The sequence below is a fragment of the Ixodes scapularis genome, unplaced genomic scaffold, assembly GCF_016920785.2.
Source record: "Ixodes scapularis isolate PalLabHiFi unplaced genomic scaffold, ASM1692078v2 PGA_scaffold2__306_contigs__length_199485367, whole genome shotgun sequence".
In the NCBI taxonomy this organism is placed as follows: Eukaryota; Metazoa; Arthropoda; class Arachnida; order Ixodida; family Ixodidae; genus Ixodes; species Ixodes scapularis.
The window spans coordinates 57,022,192-57,043,251 of NW_024609857.1; the positions used below are offsets into that span (position 1 = coordinate 57,022,192).

The 21,060-nt window shown below is 47.5% G+C and overlaps 1 pseudogene; it reads left to right on the forward strand.

Annotated features, from left to right (window-relative positions):
- LOC120849831 overlaps window positions 1-14,769 on the forward strand; it is a 396,720-nt pseudogene extending 381,951 nt beyond the window's left edge.
- Window positions 14,770-21,060: the final 6,291 nt, after the last annotated feature.

Sequence of the window (21,060 nt, forward strand, 5' to 3'; positions counted from 1 at the left end):
CGGTCGCAAAACGTATACGAAAATGATGTCTACTCGCAGTGCTGAGTGACACTTCGCAGCACAGCAATGTAGTCAGGCACAGACTCGCCGGCAGCATTTGTAGAGCATGAAGCGGTGACCTGTTACCAATGTCCTTAGCCCCAAGTCTCTTCAAAAGTGGAGAAAAAATAAGACTGAAAGAGGGGCATACATGGAGGGTTCACATGGGCAGCAGAAGACTGCACGCTTCATGTCTCTGTCCACAAACTCATCAGGCAGCAAGTAGAATTAAAGTCCAGCTGCTCTCTAACATGTTTTCATTCTTCTGATGTGAATGCTGGGTGCCTGGAGTGTTGTTTAGGCTCATTGCCACATGTTATGTACAAAAGCAGAGGTTACATCCATTCAAACTGTCTAGATTAATGAGAAGAAAAACACAGCTGCTCATTCGAACAAATACAATCGAACGTCTGCTTAGTGTCCAGGATTGTTGGGTGTGATTTCGGATCCGACACGAGTTTTTAAATATCTGCTTGTTTTGCAGCCGTGTTAGTCTTGGGCTCTTGCACACAAGTGTGATGTGCAATTCCGACATGGTGCAAATTAAGTAAGAACAGAAGAGGTTTATTCATTGTTTACAGTTGGTCTTTACAGCAGAAGGGCGTCACAAGTTAAGGCTGTTTCACACACCTGCAACTGCTTATGACAGGAATGGCTTGAAACCAGCTTTAAGTCTCTTGTAACTGACTGGTTGGCCACTCTGGTCATAAACTGTTGCAAGTGTGTGAAGCCGCTTTTACATGAATAAGCTATAGTAGCTTCCAAAGTTACGACAACTCTCATGTGCCTTATACGTTTGAGGCGACATGCCCGTTTGCTTTACCCTAGTTCTCGAGAGAAACTATTATTTACATTCGTCAACTTCTTTTAATGTTTATGTGAGCTGTTGCTTCTGAGTGTGAACTTGCCATTTTGCTTTACAGCTCATAGCCATATCGTTCCCACGTCTTCATTCTGTTGATTTTTGCATGTATGTGCATCATATGAAGGCCCCGGTTATTTCAAAGGGACAGAGGAAATAGCATTATTTGAAACCAGCATTTAGTGCAACTATATATTTCATGTGGTGAAATAAAAACTTCCCGAGCTCAAAGTATTCACTCGTTTTTTCTCTTCATAGTTCCACTGGGCATGCGTATCGTCATATTCGTACCTCCACCATGAAAGGTTCTCCAATGGCACGAGTGTTTCTGACGGTACTAAGCTAATCCCTTAACCACTTCCCGAATTCGCGGTTCGAGCGTCGAGCAGTTGTAGGCATAGCTGCATCTATTTTGGGACGAGGGCGCCGCGGCACCGCTAAAAGGCAAGAACGAAGATTTGCGTCGCCGTGAGTAACGGTGATGCGACTTTACAAAGCTAATCCCTTCACCACTTCCCGGATTCGCGGTTTGAGGGTCGAGCAGTTGTAGACATAGCCACATTTATTTTGGGTCGGGAGAGTCGCGGCACCGCTGGAAGGCAAGCACGAAGATCTGCGTCGCCGCGAGTAATGGTGATGCGACGACAACGTACAGGCGGAATAAAAATGCTGGCGATACTTCAAATTGAGCTTGGGGGTCAGCGTAAGCGTTCGGGACGACAGGGCATATTTTCGTATCGAAAAAGGCAAGCGCTCATGCATGCCATGGTTCACATCCACCCCGTCGGCGACGAACCTGCTCAGCAAGAATAAAGTCTACACCAGCGGCGACATCGAGAGAAGGCTCGACTTCGGATACTAGCGGTAGGCGTTGGTAGCTTTGCTCTTATTAAGCGATGAGTTGGGAACGCTAATAAAAGTACTTGCGCCTTTTAAGCACTCCTGCAGAAGCACGATCCGAGACGTCGCATACTGCGGGCGTCGCATAGTTGCGTCAACAAGTGTTCAGTCCCTCGCGGCACCGCGTTCACAGCGTCTCAGCCGCGACTGCGTCGACCGCGTAGGCTTCCTGTTTCAAGCGTTTGAGGCTTCAGCCGCGACTGCATCGACCGCGTAGGCTTCGCGTTTCAAAGTTTCAGGCGGCGGGTGCCATGTTTGCCTCACCACAGCAGCGTGAGTGACGTCATGTCACGTGACATTTCACAAACCAATAAAACAACTTGTTTCGTTATGGAGCGGAAGTGACGTCATGTCACGTGACATGTCAAATTGCTTTAGCGGAAGTGACGTCATATCACGTGACAAGGGGGCGTGGCCAGGTGCTGTACGGGATATGGTTTGCTTATACGCCCCCGGGCGCGTCCATTCCCGCAGGCTATATAAGAACACCAACTCATGTTTACAAACAAACCGGAGCGCCCCTAGCGGACGCCACCGGCGCCGCGCATGCGCGGTGGATGGTGGGCAAGAAGCCCGCCGTCGCCCATAAACAACCCATTGAATTGCGTTGTTGTCGGCGTCGGTGGGAGTCCCCGTGCTCTTTTTCGTTTTGGAATTGTTGATTCTGCGTCCTCTTAACAATGTCTGACTACTTGAGCGGCTTCAGCAAAACTAACGAGACAAAACTTTGCGTGAATAATGTGACGTGCGGCGATTCATTTCACGTGGACGCCGCAGAACGGGCGCTAAAGCCTGACTCCCACAATGAGATTCTGCTCGCTGTTTTCAGACGCGACGTTGCTCGGACTGCAAAAACGTGGACCGTAGCTAAGATGGTGGACGTCGATACTGAAAACCGCTAGTAGAATCGGGCATTACAAGTCGGTGATGTCCACTGGTAACAATAATGATCAACATCTTGTATCTGTTTACACTTAGCCTACTTACCCCAACCAATCTTCAAAAGTGTTTTGAGGTCTGCACTTAGTTCTTATCGCAATTACCGGGTCAACGTTTGGTTTACGGGCCGCTGTCGTTTGAACGAGCTGACGACAAAAAGCAGCCAAGTTTGAAAGAGCAGACGACAGTGCGAACGCATGCGTAATGGGGTACGCGAAGCACCGCCGTCCCGCGTCAACAAACCACTCGAATGTCACCTTGTCGGCGTCTGTGTGAGTCTGCATACTCTTTTTCGCGTTGGGATTGTCGATTCTACGTCCTCATCGCAATGTGTTACCACTTTAATCGCCTAAGCGAAATTATCAAGGCTCTTTACGCTGCTAAACTTTCCGTAAATAATTTGACGTGCGGCGATTCATTCGCATGAACGCCGCAGAAGGGACGCCAAAACCATAATGAGATTCTTCCAGCTATTTTCGGTAGCGACGTCGCTCGTGTTGCAAAAGTGTAGAAGGTAGCGGCGATGATCGACGTCGATACTTAAAATCGGAAGCGGGAACAGACCAAGCGTAACAAGTCGGTGATGGCCATTGGTACCAATGATCAGCATCTTGTATCTACTGTTTACACCGAGCCTACTTAAGTCTTTTGAGGCCTGCGATTACTTCTTATTGCAATCACCGGGTCAAAGTTTGGTCTACGGGCCGCTTTTGTTTGAACGAGCAGACGACAAAAGGCAGACGTCTGAAAGAGCAGACGAAAGTTCGAACGATCAGGCGGCCGTTTGAATTTGAAGACGCACTGAACCCGTGGGTGGTTCGGACAACTTGGCGGTTTTCTCTCGTTTATGTTGGAACAAAGCAAATACATCTGGCGACCACAAAGTGTTGCCCGCACACGCAATCGTAGTTCGACAGCGTCTGGTTAGCCCTTTTCACGGCTACTATCCACGTTCTCGGACGAACGGAGGGTGCAAAAACACATTAAATCTGATCTTCATACCTTTCCAGACTCTCTTCGTACAACCCCTGTCGCAGCATTTTGACCAGAAGGTAGTTTTTTTTTGTCTCGTTTCTTCCAAGAAAACACAGCGTGTCTGGCACGGCGACTTCTGCCCACCGCCCCAGACCGGAAGTGCGTCCGGCGCGCCACCACCGCGGCGTGACGTAGGAGAGTTGAGTTCGTGTATATAAGACGGCCTTAATCCAACGGACAGGGCTCTCGCTGGGGGAGGCTCTGCTCGACGGAGCCTTCCTATCCTTATCGGATCCTTCCCCTCCGTGATACACTCAATAGCGGCAGCGCGGACTCCGACTGGCGATCCTGTCAAAAGAGACAGCGCCGTCATCTCCACCATTCTTGGCCCTTGGGCGAGCGTGTGGCATTGTCGTGAAAGAAACACGTCGTTATCCGGACCGAAGGAACCTACTGTGTTTCTAAGTGGTACCCCCAAAGGGGAAACCCACAATGGTTGCATTTGATTATTTGTCATTTCGAACGTCCGCCACCAAAGCCAACGGAGCAAGCGAGCTTTGACGGCTGTCGGCGCAGAAAGCAGACGACGAACAGATCAGGTGACGTCTTTACTCGATTTGATCCGGCATTACCCCCGATCGAGGAGGGTAGCGTGAGTAATTATCCCGGAGTAAACAACCCGCTTTTGGAAGGCGAGTTCTGACGTCATCGAGTACGCGAGTAAGTTTTGAAACGCCGCGGTACGAAACCTTAACTCCGTGGTCGGATCTAGTAAATTTTGGAACATAGCCTGGAGCGACTGCAACCCCCATCTACGTCAAGTTTTGCGAAGGAGAGATCGAAAGAAAACGCTCGCTTTTGTCCTTAAAATTACACCGCAACAAAGGAGTTTCTTGGTCGGTGGTGTTGCCGTGCAAGTATACTTGCGTCCGAATAGTGCCAGTAAGCTCGTTTAAAGTGAAAAACATTCCGGGCGAGTATTGTTGCACGGCCCGGCCAGATTCGAATATATCCGTACGAGTTATGATCACGGCCAGAATGAAAACGGCAGTTCGTGTCTTTCGAGCGTCCGGCCTCCATCATGCGCTCCGTGCCTTCCGCCGTGCTTTGCTTGCGTGGGGGCACTCGAGGGGCACGAGATACCATACCGTTGTTGAAGTTGGGAAGCTCGCGCTAGAGTCGGGACAAGCGAAGATCCTTCCTGCCGTTCTCACTTTGGCAGTGACTGGTGAACAACGCAGATGCTTTCGGAGTTCGAGCTGAATCCACAGGTCTGATGTAGATTTCATACAGGATACGAACTTTTTGTCCGTCTCTGGTCTCGACGACACAGGTTGTGGGAGTCCCAGACACGAGGCTGGGAGAGGAGATCTGCGCCTGGATTATACTGAAACCTGGGAAATCTCTAAGCGAGGAAGACGTCAAAGGCTTCTGCAAGGGCAAGGTATGCGATATAATCAAGTTACTCGAATAATGAACATCTGGTGTTTTCGGCTTGCTTTGCAATTTTAATTCGGATGCCAGACAGTCGAGTGATGATAGTCGTGTTTTAGGCTAATATAAGCATATTTTAGTGACTTTGCCCAAGACTGTTTTTTTTTTTTTGGTATTACCCAAGACTGTTTTTTTTTTTTTTTTGTTACAAGACCATAGTTTCGGGTAAAGTCATCATGCTGAACCTTCACCAACCTGCTTGCACCCTCCTTGATTCCTTTTTTTTTTTTTTTTTTTTTTTGTAAGCATATGTTTTTATTAATTTTTTTTTATTTAACTTGTAACAGACAAGAACGATTACATCCACCTGACGACCGGCAGTTCCATCCGGCTTTCGGTTCTTCACTTCAACGTGGCCTGCGGCTGTCCTAGTTCCACAGCTAGCGATATCGGTATCCAAACGAGATGACGGGCCAGCTAGCTTCTCCATTAGCGAACACCTTCGCTGCAGCCGTCTATTTTTGTTACCATGCAGAGTTGTGCGCTTTCTTTCTCTCTGTCAAGCACCTGTCGCTAAACGTTCCCCCTCTATTTCTGTTAAGGCTGGTTCAAACTCCTGCGATTAGCTACGACCGTGTGTCTCCGGCGTCAATTCGAACGTTTTCTGAAAGAGCACAAGAAACGCGGCCTAGGGCAGCACATGAATTTCCCAGATTTTTGTAACTTTAATTTTCAATTACAGAATTACGATATGACCGAACCGAAACTAACCAGCAATTTTAGTGATTCGTCTTCTTGTTGTGACATTAGATGTTGTATAAACATCAGCACATGCGCAGGTTGAGTCTTTTTCGCCCAGCGCCAGAAGCGATTAGAAGGCCCTCGCGATCGTCAGTGGGAAATAATAGACTACTGTTCATCAGTCTCGTCTGAGTCAAGCAATGACCAGCAAATATTTTAAGTTTTTCAGCACGAGATTGCAGACGATTCGCTGTTCGCATTCGATCTGCCGGCATCGCCTCCAAGAGAATAAAGGTCCGTTCACAATCTTGCAACCGAGTACGACCGAGAGAGACGAGACTTGTAAGAACGTCCTTAAATTTGTTAGAACGAGAGAACACACTGGAACGGTGGCGCTATCCTAGTGGTGACCCTGGAACTGCATTTCACAGGATCGAAGGTTTGCGGGATTTCAGATGTCGAATATGCGTAATCCCTATAAGAAAGGATCGTTTATAACGTTGACAAAAGTTTTTCGAGCCAAGCGCGAGAAAGATCATGCGCGAGAGAAGTAGAAAATATGCCGGACCGCATAGTTTACACTGCTACCCGATAGATGGCGCCAGTGTGTCGTCGCGTTGTGAGAGGTTTCAAGGAACCCAGTTTAAAGAGGTCGCTAGAGTGTGAACGGGTCTTAACCCATTGTGGCTGCATCGCGTTCCGCCGACATGTGGAGCTTGATATGCCGCTTCAGATTGGCATCGAAGGTTTTGTTTGCTAGCACGACGCGAACTCTGTACAGCCAGCGTTGTCGTCGACTGCTCGGACCCCCTTCCGTTGGAGAAGCTTCTCGATCAAAAAGCAATTAGATGTCGCTCTGCTGCATTTCCTCGTTGTGTTAATGCACCCCACCGCGCATCACCGATTTCTCTCCCCCCCCCCCCCCCCCCCCCCCCCATTGCCTGGCTCAATTAGCCTAAACCAGGCACGATTCGCAAAAAACACAAACGTTCATTAACCTACTACAATCGACATACATATTTTGAGTTCTTGGTGCAATCAATGGAAAATCAGCCTAAATTTAAGTAAAAGCAAACATATCCGTTTCTCGAGAACTGAGCTGCACGATTCTCAAAGCTACCTGACCAACGGGACCGTTTTATGTTCTGGGTTCGAGTATGTTTACCTAGGAGTGCTATATGCGGATTTCCTTAAATGGAACAGCCATATAGAACGTACAATCGGAAAGGCTAGTAAAATTTTTATTTTATTCGCCGAAATTTTAGATCCGCGTCACGAATCGTTAAAGAAACACTTTATTGTTTTTTGTAAGAACGATCCTTGATTACGCGTGCGTTGTCTGGGACCCTTATCACGACTTCCTTATCAATAAACTAGAAAGAATTATGTAGAAGGAAACAACTAAGACTAAAATTCTTCCACGATGTCTTTCACAACAAAACAGGAATTGATAAAGCCTCTTATCTTATGGAGCCATCCTACGTCTCTTCCCGCTGTGATCATTCTAAAAAGGTTGCTGTTCCCACTTGCAGGACTGGCAGTTTTGTTAATTCATTCTTTGTTTAAACCGCGAGAGAGTGGAAGGACCTCCCGGAAGATATTGTGTCAATTTATGATAATGACGTTTTCTTTTTCCACTTGTTATAATGTTTTCTAAAACACACTACAATAATGCCAACAGGGCGATGTAGGTAGAATGTAATTAAATAAATAATAAATAAATAAGCCACAACGCCGTGAAACAGGGATACGGAGGTGTGCGCGTGAACTTCAAGATTTATTTTCTCGGGAGAAATTAATACTTGGATCAGGTATTTTGTAGGTATACACAAGGGTGGATATTCAATCCACGGAGCAAATTTTATAACAATTTATTACCATTATTATGGTACCATATGCTAGCGGTAGCAAAACTGCGGGCACGCGAAGAGACCAAAAGAGCGCGTGCTCAATAATAAAGAAGTTGTTCTTGTTGCTGGCACTGATCTTGAACAAACCACTTTTACATGGTGTCAGAAGTCCAAAGGTAAACGCTAACGGCATAATGACAGATGTTCGACCTCCGGAACCGCTTCAACACTTGGCGACAACGCGACGGCGTCTTGGCAAAGGTTCAAGCAGCGCATCGAGCTTTATCTCCTAGCAAGGGAACCCACGAAGCCTCGAAGTAAGCAACAGAAGGCTGCTATATTTCTACATATAGTAGGCCAGGAAGCTATAGACGTGTTTAACACACTGAATTTGACATCAGAGGAGCAAGCCGACTATGACGTACTAGTCAAGACTTTTGACGACTCCTGCCTGCACAAAGGTAACGAAACGCATAAGCGGTATGTGTTTCGCACGCGTCACCCAGCTTAAGAAGAACCATTTGAAAAAAATATTTAGGGACCTGCAACTGAAAGCAAGGACGTGCAACTTTGCAGATTTGGAAGAATTTCTCCTCCGAGATCAGATTGTTTACGGGGTTTTGAGCACGATGTTGCGAGAAAAGCTGCTTCGATAAAAAAAACCTGACCCTAGAAGTAGCAGTAGAGTGCTGCAAGGCGAAGGAGCGTGTCGAAGCTAAGAACAGAGCGTGGGACGGCGAAACTGTGAAAATTGACCCCGTTCAACAAGGACCAGCCAAGCATTTTGAGCAGAGAAGATGTACTCATTATAATTTATCTCATCCGCCGAGGAAGTTCCCCGCGTATTGAAAGACACGCGCCAAGTGCACCAAACGAAATCACTTCGCAATCTGCTGTAGGAGTGAGAGGGCAGCGGTACACGACGTGGCCGAAGGGGACGAAAGCGACAGTGACTCCGACGTTTTTGAAATTTTTGAAACTGGGAACGAGCGTTCTTTCTCCAATCGCGACTGGATCGTCACCACGCGCATCGAGGGAACCGTGGTGAAAATCAAGGCCGACACGGGAGCGCAGGCAAACGTATTGCCCAGAGCGTTGTTTAAGAAGCTCAGGACGAAGCCGAAACGCCGTCCAACTAGAAGCATTCTTCGCCTCTACGGGGGTGGCGAAATTCAACACAGCGAAAAGGTGCAGCTCGACAAGCGACCAGTGCAGCCCGAATTCTTCGTGGTGAAAAGGTAGCAAGCTATTCTGGGTCTCCGTGCATGCGAGCAACTGGGCCTCGTGAACCGAGTAAGTTCAGTGGAGGACAAGGCGTGCAACCAAAACATAGAGTCGGAATTCCCGGGGATGTTCTCCGGTATTGGCAAGACACAACGGGAGTACAAGATGGTAATCCGAGGTGATGCCGTACCAGTGGTCTAGCCCGCCAGACGAGTGCCGCACGCACTTACCGCTCATTCACGCTGGAAGCGGATCCGCGTTCGCAAAGCAGTTGCGAACGCGGTTGTATAAAGATTCAGTACAATGTCACGCGCACTTGATGTCATCGAGTACGCGTGGAATTGTGCTGAATCTTTATACAACCGCGTTCGCAACCGCTTTGCGAACGCGGATCCGCTTCCATTGTGAATGAGCGGTGAACGAACCCCTCAAGAAAGAACTGGAACGCATGGAGGCCGCAGGCATTATCGCAAAGGTTAAGAAACCCTCCGACTGAGTCGTTGTGCGAAAACAAAAATGCCAAGTTAAGAATCTGCATGGACCCTTGAAACGGGAATCGGGCACTGAAAAGAGAACATATTCAGCTCCCACGGCGCGAGCAAATCGAGAGCGAGCTAGCGTGTGCCAAGTATTTCAGACGCCTTGACGCTAACTGCGGATTACATGAGATTCCGCTTGATGAACAGACCACGGAGATTTGCACGTTCAGCAGCCCTTTTGATGGTTACCGATATCTAAGACTGCCTTTCGGAATCGCTCAGCTCCGGAAGTATTCGAGAGCACGATAAGCCAGATATTCGACGACCTTCCTGGTGTGCGTGTGTACATAGATGATGTACTGGTATGGGGCGGCAAACGAGAAGAACACGACAAAAGGCTTCGCCAGGCGTTGGCAACAGCCCACTTTCTTGGCGACAGAATCAGTTGCAACGGAATTGAACCGAACCCAGACTTGATAAGCTGTGTTGCACGGCACCCTACTCCAACGACAAAAAAAGGAAGTTCAACGCCTCCTTGGCGCGGTGAACTACTTCGTGAAATACTTACCACACCTGTCTTCTCAAGCGGAGGCCCTACGCAGTCTAGTTAGGAACGACACCATTTTTAAATGGACCAGTGTACATGATCGTCAGTAGGAGAAATTAAAAAAAAATGCTGACGCAAACCCCAGTTCTAGCAATCTATGATCCCGAGTTGCCCAGCAAGTTGTCAACTGATGCGTCCGCATTTGCTCTAGGGGCTGCGTTGCTTCAGTAGCATGGAATGGACTGGCGTGTGCGCAGACTTGGACGTAGTTCAACTACTCTACTCAAACTACTGTAGTTTAACTACTTTTTCGAGTAACTTGGTAACTTTCAATTACAACTTGATTTGGGTAATTAGTAGTTTAATTTAACTAGTTTTTTAGGTAACTTCTACTCAAATTACTAACTACTTTCGAAATTATATAGTTCTAATTTTGCCCATCACGGAAGTTTGAGCGCAGAAATGAATAAGACGCCGGCAGATAAAGTGGCATTCCGTAACAAGGGGCCCCCTTGTTCGGGAAGGCGTCCTGGGGTCAAGGTGGCGACGAGCAGCCAAAACATAACTCCGGCACGCACGAACGCAGGAAGAGATGCTTAACAAGCCTTGGTCGGGTATTGACCTAATCCGGTAACGCACGCAGGCGCCGCGTTTCCAGCGGCAACCGTGAAAGACGGGGACATTCCGAGAGTTGTTGTCTGTCTTTAGTGAGTTCTGACTCAAGCGGTAGGTTCCACGGGAGGCGCCACTGGAATGACCTCGCAGCTGGGTGCCTGCTCCCATGGTCGCCTTGTCGTCAGAGCATACGCCTTTGCAAAGCCGGACTCTCCCGCGCACAAACCCTGGCACGGATAATCCGTTCATGGGAGCACGTTCCCGCTTCCAGCTGCAACTGTATACGAGCGACGATGCTTGTTCACGTAATCCTTCGCGTCCTTCCGACCATCCATGCCAGGGAGACCTCCTCTTCGTTAAAAACGATTTACTTGTCAGGCGTGTCACTCGCGTCAGAATATTGTAGTCGCCGGCGAGGATTGCGAGTTATCCTTGGGAGATCCTCCTTTTGTTGGACCTGGCGTCAGCGGCGAAGTATACTTCGGTTCATCTTCTGTTAAAACAAAACATTTTTTTTTCAGTAGCGTAACACTAGCACTACAACGGAACGCGCAGTCGTCCGGACGATCTCATAGTCGTGGCGCGAGACTTGAACCCTTGAAGGTCCGGTGCACTCTCTCAGCGTACTCTCAGAACGACGTCGGAATAAAGAGGGGCCAGTCATAACAATCTCAACTTGGCGAAGAAAAAAGTAAAAAGGAGGAAAGTTTGTTATAAAAGACCCTCTACCCGAGGCAAACCTCACATGTTTCGTCATGGACACCTAAGATGCCGACACTCGCTTACCCGACCCTGCACAACCTGTTTCTCAAATTCAACGCTGCCGTTCCATTCAGTGCAACGGTGGAACGTCTATTTGGCTTGGCTGGGGACGTCTTTAGAAAGAAAAGGGGAAAATTATCCTATTAAGAACTTTGAAAGTCAATTGCTTCTGCGAGCGAATAAACTATTTTGGCGAACACGCAAGCTATAAATAGACTGCATGTATTTTAGGCTCGCAGGGTTTTTCATTGATCAAAACTGCTGTTCATTTTGCTTCCACAAAAATATAAAAAGTAACTTCGAAAGTAACTTCAAAGTAACTCGCTACTTTTTAGAGTAGTTAGTAGTTTACTCAATTACTATTACAAATGCGTAATTTCTACTCTACTCCAATTACTTTTGGCGTCGATACTCAGTAACTTAACTTAACTACCTCTTTTGAGTAATTTGTACATGTCTGGCGTGTGGTAGGCTCCGCGTCTCAGGTGCTCACTGATACTGAACGCCGGAGTGCTCACATTGAAAACGAGGTTTAACGACTACGTACTGGGAAAACATATCGCCATCGAAACAGACCATCATCCGCTGTTGGCCATTTAAAAAAAAAAAAAAAAGAAACTAGGGGAATGGTTCCTGGTCTCCAACGACTATTTTTACGACTACTGAAGTATGATAGCAGTTTGTCCCCGGTATTAAGTTGGTAGTTGACGACACTTTATCGAGGATTCCATCAGATCCATCACAGGGAGAGGCCACGACGGATGTAGAAGTGCATGGGGTGGGCATCCTATCTGAGCTAGTGGGCCAAGGCACACTAGCTCGCCTACAGGAGGCGACAGTCAGCGATCCTGCCCTCCAGCGAGTCATCATGAGCCTCCAAAAATCAAAACCTGTGGAAGATGAGCTGAAGCAGTTTACACCAGAGCTTTCGGTGGTTAGCGGAGTACTGCAAAAAGGAAAGAAAGTTGTCATTTCAACAGCTGTGCGAAGAAAGATGCTGAAACGACTACATCAAGGCCATCTGGGGCTGGGTAAATGCTTGTCCAAGGCGTGAAGGTTGATGTATTGGCCGGCAATGGACCGCTGATATTACCGCTTTCATCGACAGATGTGAAACTTGCAAGAAGTTTGCCTACCGACAGCCAGACGAGCCTCTCTCTATCCGCACCGTTTCCAACCATCCCTGGTCCAGGGTAGTTGCAGATCTCTTCCAACACTCCGGTAAACACTACTTGGTTGTGTACGACGCCTATTCACATTTCCCAGAAGTGGAACACCTTCGAGAAACCACAGCAACGGTGGTCATTGACAAGTTAGCTTGTATATTTGCCCGCTATGGTTTACCTCTAGAAGTTTGCACGGAGGGGGGCCCACAATTTTCCTCGAAAGAATATAAGGATTTTGCTGCACGTCATGATTTTCGGCTTACTGTTTCAAGTCTATTATTTGCAAGGTCGAACGGGCTGGCGGAAAAAGGTGTACAAGTTGTCAAGCGTCTACTACGCATACGGAGTGTGCCAAAGAAGACTTTCGGTTGGGCCTCCTCAACTACCGGGCAGCCCCCCTTGAAGATGGCCGCTCACCCGCAGAACTACTGATGGGCCGAGAACTACGAACCCTACTGCCCGACTTCACCGTGTCTCCCGCATCTCCGGTCAGAAAGCACGTCCAGAACGAGACGAAAGGAAGACAGCTAGCTCCTCTTCAGCAGGGAGACATCGTGCGGATCCTTAACAACGGGTGATGGGAGAGTAAAGCACAAGTGCAAGGCTTGGTGGCCCCAAGGTCATAGACGGTGCTTACCGAGGACGGCCGGATCCTCCGCCATAACCGACAGCATCTTCGAAAGACACTGGAAGGATTCTCTATCTCCATCAACGACAGTGACTCAGAGGACGGCAAAGACGATTGCTTGCCACCATCAAGAGATGGATCACAACCCCCTTCACCGCCAGAGCCTCCTCGAAACCAGGCGTCGCCTCACCCACCAACCTTACCCGTCCTTGAGCAGACGTCAGCAGGAGCAGAACGTCAGTCCAAGAGACCTGGAAGGCTACCTCAACGCCTGAGCTACATACAAGTCTTCCAACAGGCAGAACTAATCTAAACGAGAACAGCCCGCTCCACACGTTGCTCGTGGTTTTTGTGTATAACTTTCTTTTATTTGTTTTCTACTTTCCCTTTTTAAGTTATGCCTTCTTTGTTTTTTGTTTTTGTGCTTTGTTCTTTGTTCCTTCAAAGAAAGGGGGATGTACCATATGCTAGCGGGAGCAACACTGCGTGCACGCGAAGAGACCAAACGAGCGCGGGCTCAAAAATAAAGAAGTTGTTCTTGTTGCTGGCATCGATCGCGAACACACCACTTTTATAAAACTCTTGGAATATTTCACGGTGAGAGCAAGCAAAACTTGCAGTTTTGTTTATGCATTTTTCTTGCTTAAAACTTTTTTGTGCTCAAAGAACTTTAAAAATTCTACAACACGACCATCTGTCAAAGATAGTACGTACATTTGATCTTGCAAAGACTTCAAATTCTTCACTTTACCGACATGCTGTTCCAGGGTCACCGCATAGATGGCGCCAGCGTGTCGAGCGTGTGCGAGTGTGGGAACGGGCTTTTCCCAATCTCTAGTGCCAGAGACGAAAGGGGCACTGACAGAATGAGAACGGTGGTGAGGGGTTTCAATTGTCCCGCGATGAGCGTGAGCTTCGTACCTTCAGCAAGGCTTCGGCGTTTCAGGAACGCTCACGTGCTTCCAAAGCGCGTCGGCAGGCGGCGAGCGAGTGTCGGAGGTCGGTCCTCCCATTGAGACGCCCTGCTGCCGTTCTGATCCTGTCGGTGACAAGAGTGTTAATCATACACATTCCCAGCTAGTGACTCAAGAGAATACTCTGCACTATTCAAGTGTTATGCCCTTCGTGTTCTAAAAAGTATTTAGAGCTTAATAGACGAAATTATTATTCGGTAAATATGGTGACAGATAAAACGCGTTCATTTCAATGAGGTTCGTATAGCGCACTTTTTATTTGGGCATAACATCACGTTCAACGAACTTGTTTTCTTTTCTTTTGCTTTTCAGATCAGCTATTTCAAGGTTCCGAGATACGTGTTTTTCGCGGAATCTTTCCCGAAGACGGTGTCCGGAAAGATACAGAAACACAATTTGCGGGATGAAAGCAAGAAGATTTTGAATCTGTAAAGAACGAATGTAATTAATTTTCCTTCGTATATTATCAAAAATATTTAAAAAGAAGTCTTTGTATTTTGCCGCTGATGCCTAACACATAAGTAAATGGCGCTTTTACGATTTGAACCCGTCTTGGGTTCATATAAAAACTCGACGAAATGGAGCGTGCTGGTAAGCTACAGGAATAAAACGAAATCAACAACAAACAGAAAAAGACGAAGTTTTGTCTTGCCTTTGTCCATTGTGTCTTTTCTAGTCGATCCACATCCTTACATTTGCCCTATCTATGTGCTACGGTGGCAGTGGGACACGGTGAGGCCATAAAATAATCTACCGGGCGTTAAAATGAGTGCAGGCAATATATAGAGTGCCTTCATACACGCGCGTTTTCCTTCGAGTAGTGGTATCTCGGCCATCTTTCCGCCCAAACGTTTTTTAGCTCCTTTGCGGGGGCTGTGCGCTAGCCCTTCTCGAGCGTGTAGCCTCGGCCCTCGACAAACGCTTAGACGTCTTTCTACCGCATCAGGCACGCATTGAGTGCGCCAGCACGCCACGCCGCAGCCCACTTGTTGCAACAACAGATGTCTTCACCCTGAGACAGACAGACCTGTAGGCACCCTAACCACATACAGAAAGGAGCGCCATTTATAATGTACTTGTGATCGATTATCGAGTTTTCGCCATATTGCGGCATTTCCGTACTGATTGCTTCCCCCGACAGACAATGGTCTCGGTAAAGTGGGAGTCGTATATCTAAAATATTATCGCAATGCCAGTCTAGTACAAACCTTTCACGTAGCGCCATGGATAAATACCGCTCACTTACCTGGATGGCTAAGTTTATTGCTTTAGGGACGAGACCTCCGAACTCGTGGCTGACAATTATTTTTCCACAATCTCGCGGCCGTCTTTTTTTTTTCGTTGCACCGAGAGCAAAATAGAATCCATTGAATGTACGAATGAATTCTCCTAATATCAGAACTGAGGTAAATGGAAATGCGCCTCGTCCATAAATGAAAAAAAGAAAGGCTTTTAATATGGCGGCTTGAGTGGCATGATGATAATAGCTCATAGGATTTTGTTTTTGTATACTGAAATAACATTCAGTTTGAATCTTAGCATTTAGTGGCATTTTACTGAGACCAAACCACGTACTTAATTAAAAAAAAAAAACATATCGTCTTTATTTTACTTTTTTTTTGTAGTTGAGATCGAGAAAGAAAGCTGGTGTCATCGGCGTACATGACTAAATTATGATTTTAACAATGTCTTAAAGATAAACAATAAAAGAACCAACGGTCGTAGGATAGAGCCCTCTAGAACTCTATATTTGACGAAGCGGCGAAAACCAGAAGGAAACTGACTTCATAAACACCGCAGCACTGACCGCTGCTCGGTCGGCGTTTTGTTCTTGTGGCGAATCTGTCGGTGGCGACTACACTCAGATAAGGATAAATAAAACTCTTCGATTTCCAAAGCGCAATACAACTTCCCGGAAGATTCTTGTAGGTCTCATGCCAATCCTACTATCGACCGCGTGACTCAAGGAATTGGGGATCTGCTCCCGATGTAATATGCTGCGGCTGACTGAAACACTAAGTATATTATACAAGCAGTATGGTTCAAAAGGAATAATAACAATAATATAATATTAGTAATAATAAAAATAATAATAATAATAATAACTTTCATATTCATAAGTTGTGATAGGGTACCCCCCCAAAAAAAAGCTGTAATGTACAGCTTGACGAATCCTCGGGCACCTACAATGGTCAGCAGCAAGCGAAGAAAGAACACACATAAAAAAAAAACATATTCACTAGAACAAACTAAGGTAAAAATAGAATTGTACTCCTAGAGAAAATTAAATACCCAAAAGAAAATCGCCTACTCTGCCAAGTTCATGTGCGCGTACAGACAAACATGCAACGTCAAGTCTTTAAATGTTTGAAAGTCTGCATCCACATTATTCACGCATATATTATTTAATAAATGCAATAGTGGGAAATTTAGCACTTAAAGGGGCGGTGCAACGATTTTACGATTAACAGAATTTGCATCGCGTCATTTTTACGTTGTTCATCGTGTCCCGGAGGATAGGGAAAAAATCTCCTTCATTAAAAATGTCGCGGTTCCGCTGCATAATCGCAAAGCAGAAGTCGAGCTTTTTCCCGCACTTGCAGCCTCAAGTGGCAGCCGAAGGAACTACGGAGAAAAGATTACGCGACCTCGCTCGGCTCTAAGCTGCAGCATAACACCCACCTATTCGCGACTCCAGCGACCGATAGGGGACACCACCACCAAACAAACATGGCAGCTGGGTCCAGGGCGCGTCCGCTCGGCCGGGCCGCCTGAATGGGTGGCGCGTTCAATTTAACAGATCTTCTTTTGTTTAATGCCCAATTTTATGAGCATTTGAACTGAGACGGTTAAGTGTAGCCGGAGCGTATAAACTCGCCGAGCATAGTTTTGCTTTGCCGGTGTTTTTTGTTATTTTCATGTCAAAATTTCGTTTCGGAGACTTTTTCGTTCAAAACCGAAACTATGGGCTCCGGAGAAACGGTGATAGACTCTAATTACTTTTAATTATCTAAGGAAAGCGGCGATGACTACAGAATTGTTCCACCGAGAGTAAGTTTTAGCTAACTCGCATGCCTCGACCGTGAGACTTATCTGTCCGCGAAATTGAGCTTTTGTGCGTGTCCGCGTTCCAAGAAACAGCTCCAGTCGCGAGCTCGGTAAGAACACAGGCTGCAGAAAAATTACGAAAATTAAGCAAGCGCTTCTTGAGCCAAGGACACGTTAACCCGCCGGCGCTTCACTAAGCAGCTGATACTCGTATTTAAATTCAGGTTTTAGTAGCAATCGAGAAGTCATTTTGACGAATATGCGGATTATGTTTTATATTACGTACTATGTCCCACTAAAGTGATATTAGTATATTCTTCGGATTGAAATATGAACTTAGTTGACTAACCATTAGGTGAACTGCTGAATAAAAGTATATTTGACAGACAGAGAGATACTACTTAAACTTAAGCAAATGGTTCTAGTCGGCCGGTAGAACGGATACGAATGCGGACACACTGAGGAGAGTCTTCATCGGAGATTCACTCAGACCTCTCTGCATTGAACTTGACTTCGAATCCGGAACGGATAAAATGAGTATTTTTTGTGGCCGGTCAGTCTGAGCAATGTAGACGTATATTGCTGCTGGCTTCGACAGGGGTTATAATATAAATAATGGAGGCGCGATAGATCCTAATGGCGTGACAGCTTCTAACTTTGCGAGACGCGTCCCCACCTTTTGAAAGCAGATAATTTCCCTCATTAATTATATGCAGCGAGCAGGTTTTCTGAATCAAGTAATTTCGCCACTTCCTTCAGTGTGGTCTTTTTCGGCGAAAAGCAGCCAAGATGAATAGCCAACGCACCGGCCGGCGATAGTGGCTCAAACTTGAAGCTAATCGAGCACAACCAAACTCAAGAAAAGCAGCTATCGAACCTTCCCATTCACTTGACTGCAACATTGGTGTTCCCTCCAATGAAACACTTCGTCTGTCGACCTCCAGTCCAGTGCTCTACATCCTTATAAAGAAACCACTTATCAGTTACCAAGTAGTCGTCACTTTGAATGTGATTAGAGACAGACAAGAAATCAAAACGTTTTTCCGTGATCCCTCCCCATCCAAAAAAATTGAAAGCACGTGTGGAGTAAACGGGCTGTCAAACACGTGATGGAAAGAAACAATCTACGGAGGCTTCACCACACTAATGAACTCTCAGGCAAACTTAAGAAATGTCCGAACCTTCGTCAAATTACATTGCTCGCCCCCGCGCCGAAAGCACGTGTCCGCGAAAGCTACCAGAGACGCGGCGGGGCGCGGAGCTACCTGGACCGAGTGGTTCTCGGCTTTCCCGCTTGGCGGCGTCCGTTTTGCTGGAGTCGCGGATACGGAAAAAGCCTGGCACATCGACGGCGGAGCCATAGGCAGCCGGCAATGGCTAGGCGGCGCCACGAGAGTACTGCATTCAGCGCCACAAGCGGAGGCGTCTCTGTTAATGGGGCGGCCAGTTTACCCGTCGGGCCGTTGCGAGCGGCGACAACCCCGATTTCAGCAGTCCCCGTGTGCACCTGCGTGCCATGTCCCTGGTTCTTTTATGCGGTTATTTAAGACCATTGGAAGCCTTGATAGGTCCAAGTGTTGAAAGAATATTCTAGAGTCGTCATTTGGACACCAGTTTGAGTTGTCTTCACTACTTGTTACCGCCCGATCGGTTTGTGCATCGCTCGTCTCCCAGGAAGTGACACAACACAACGCGCATGGGTTTATTGTACATCCCAGTTGCCCGGCTTCGAGAGCCGGCAGTCCGGACCCGCCGACCCTACTTGACACCCGTCGTTCAGAGCTCATAGTCGGAGCCCGTGTCCAGGCCTGCGGATCGCCCTTCCCACGCCAGTGCTGCGTAGGCTAGCTGTTCCGGGCTATCACAGCCAGAGTCTCGCTGCGGAACCACTCCGGGATCGTCATGGACAAGGCCAGTATGGTCAGGGTTCGCCGCTTCCGCCGGTCCTGATCCGAACTTCGCTGGTGGAATGCTCCCGGGAATCGCCAAGGGCCAGACCAGCCAGAACTGCTCTATCGTTCCTGCCCGGCCCCAGCCTCGTGCAGCACGCTCTTCCTCTCCTCGCCGGCTGGCCCCGCTCGCGCCTCGCTCGGCCGTCCTCTCCTCCCGACGCCCACACACACTAGAATAAAATTTGGGTAATTATAACCAAACTCTGCATGCTACAGAACCGTACGCACATTGCAAAGCCTGGTGTAAAATGGCGACAGGCAACGAAGTGTACGTACTACGTGTAATATTTACGCTTCGCACGAGATTTTTCTAAAGAAAAACTAGCATTCTGCTTTCTGCACGCCGTTACTTTTGTTGCCAGACTCAGCATTAAATTTGGTTGCTGAAACAAACAAAACTTTGTACTACGAAAATCCACTTTTTGAAAACTCGCAGGTTTGGAAGGTGTTGGTTGCGACCACGCGTGCCGAACGGCATTAGAAGTGCCGGAATGGGGCGACGGACCTTTCGCTTGAAGACCTGATCACCCGATCTCGACGTCACAGCGAAGCAACAATCGGCCCGATTGTTCCTATCGTATTCCCCTAATGTGGCTGTCAAAGCGACTCGTAATACAACTTGTATAAATATGTTATTTTGCCAAGCAGTCTGCAAAATGAGTTCGTTCGACCACTTTCCAAGCCTGCACATAGATTTTGTTCACTTCCCCCCAACAGCTTCTGTAAAATTTACTTACTTGTTGCGTCGCACTGCAGTAATCCAATTCTGTTGCCGTGTCGCTTACCAAGATCTCGAAGGGAAGCGGTGAAGTTCGACGCTTGAGTCATCTACGCTACTGTGGCCGTCTTCGTGCAGAAGTAGCAACGTTTATTTTTTGGGGGAACTCTAGGAGTAGGCGAGATGTCACAGGAACCCGGTGAGGTTATAGAGACGTGAAGTTGGGACTTACTTTACAAAAAACGGTTCCAAAAAAGCTTACGCCGATCCGAAATGCAACGTTCTCACGTGGTTTCTGGATGCGCCCGCCCGCAGCCCCGCGTAGTCCTGGCCTACCCAGTTTCATTATTTTGCAGCCGCTAGATGGCGCAACGTGTAGCGCCAAACTGCATTGCAGGCAATTGCCTATAGACCGACACGCGGGCTTGACGTCACGGAGCTGCGGCGGCGCTGCGATCGCGCCGGAGCCGGGGGGTGTGGGCAAAAGCGCGCACGTTTTGCATGGGCGTCATAGCATTTCAGCATGCCGCGAAGCTGTGTTGCCGTTAATTGCGCCAAAATGTACAAGAAAAGCAGCAGAGTGAGTTTCCACAAGTTCCCGGCAGACTCTGAAAGGCATAGAGGGTGGATAATATCCGTGGATCGAAAAGTATGGTCGCCTCGCGCGAACGACCGTTTGTGCGGCAAACACTTTCTTGGAGGCAAGTGCGGCTTCCATTTCAATCTCCGTCCCGAGGCTTGCTTATGTGCAGGGAAACCGTTGTCTGATCGAGACCACCCGGATTTTGTTCCCACGGTGTTCGCGCACAAAGCACCGGCCAAGCGCTCGTCGGAGGCTCGTTACGCCCGTGCTACCCAGCAGAAGGGGAACGGCGACAGAACGGCAGTGTCGTAGGCGTTACCGAAAAAAAGTAACGAAAAACGTTACTCGTTACTTGCAAATAAAAGGTACGCGTTACTGAGCTACGTTACCTAAAAATAAAAGGAACGCGTTACCGCTACCGATAAAAAGTAACGCACGTTACTTCTGATTCTGCGTTACTTTTTTTAAAATTCTGATTTAACACATTTTACGGTTTTGACGATACAGGTATTATATCAAGAAACATTATGTTCATGCAGAAACTGAACATAATTACTTTATCTCTTTTTACGGTTTCATCTAAATACTTGCGAGAAAAAACGCACAGAAAATCATGGCTTGACG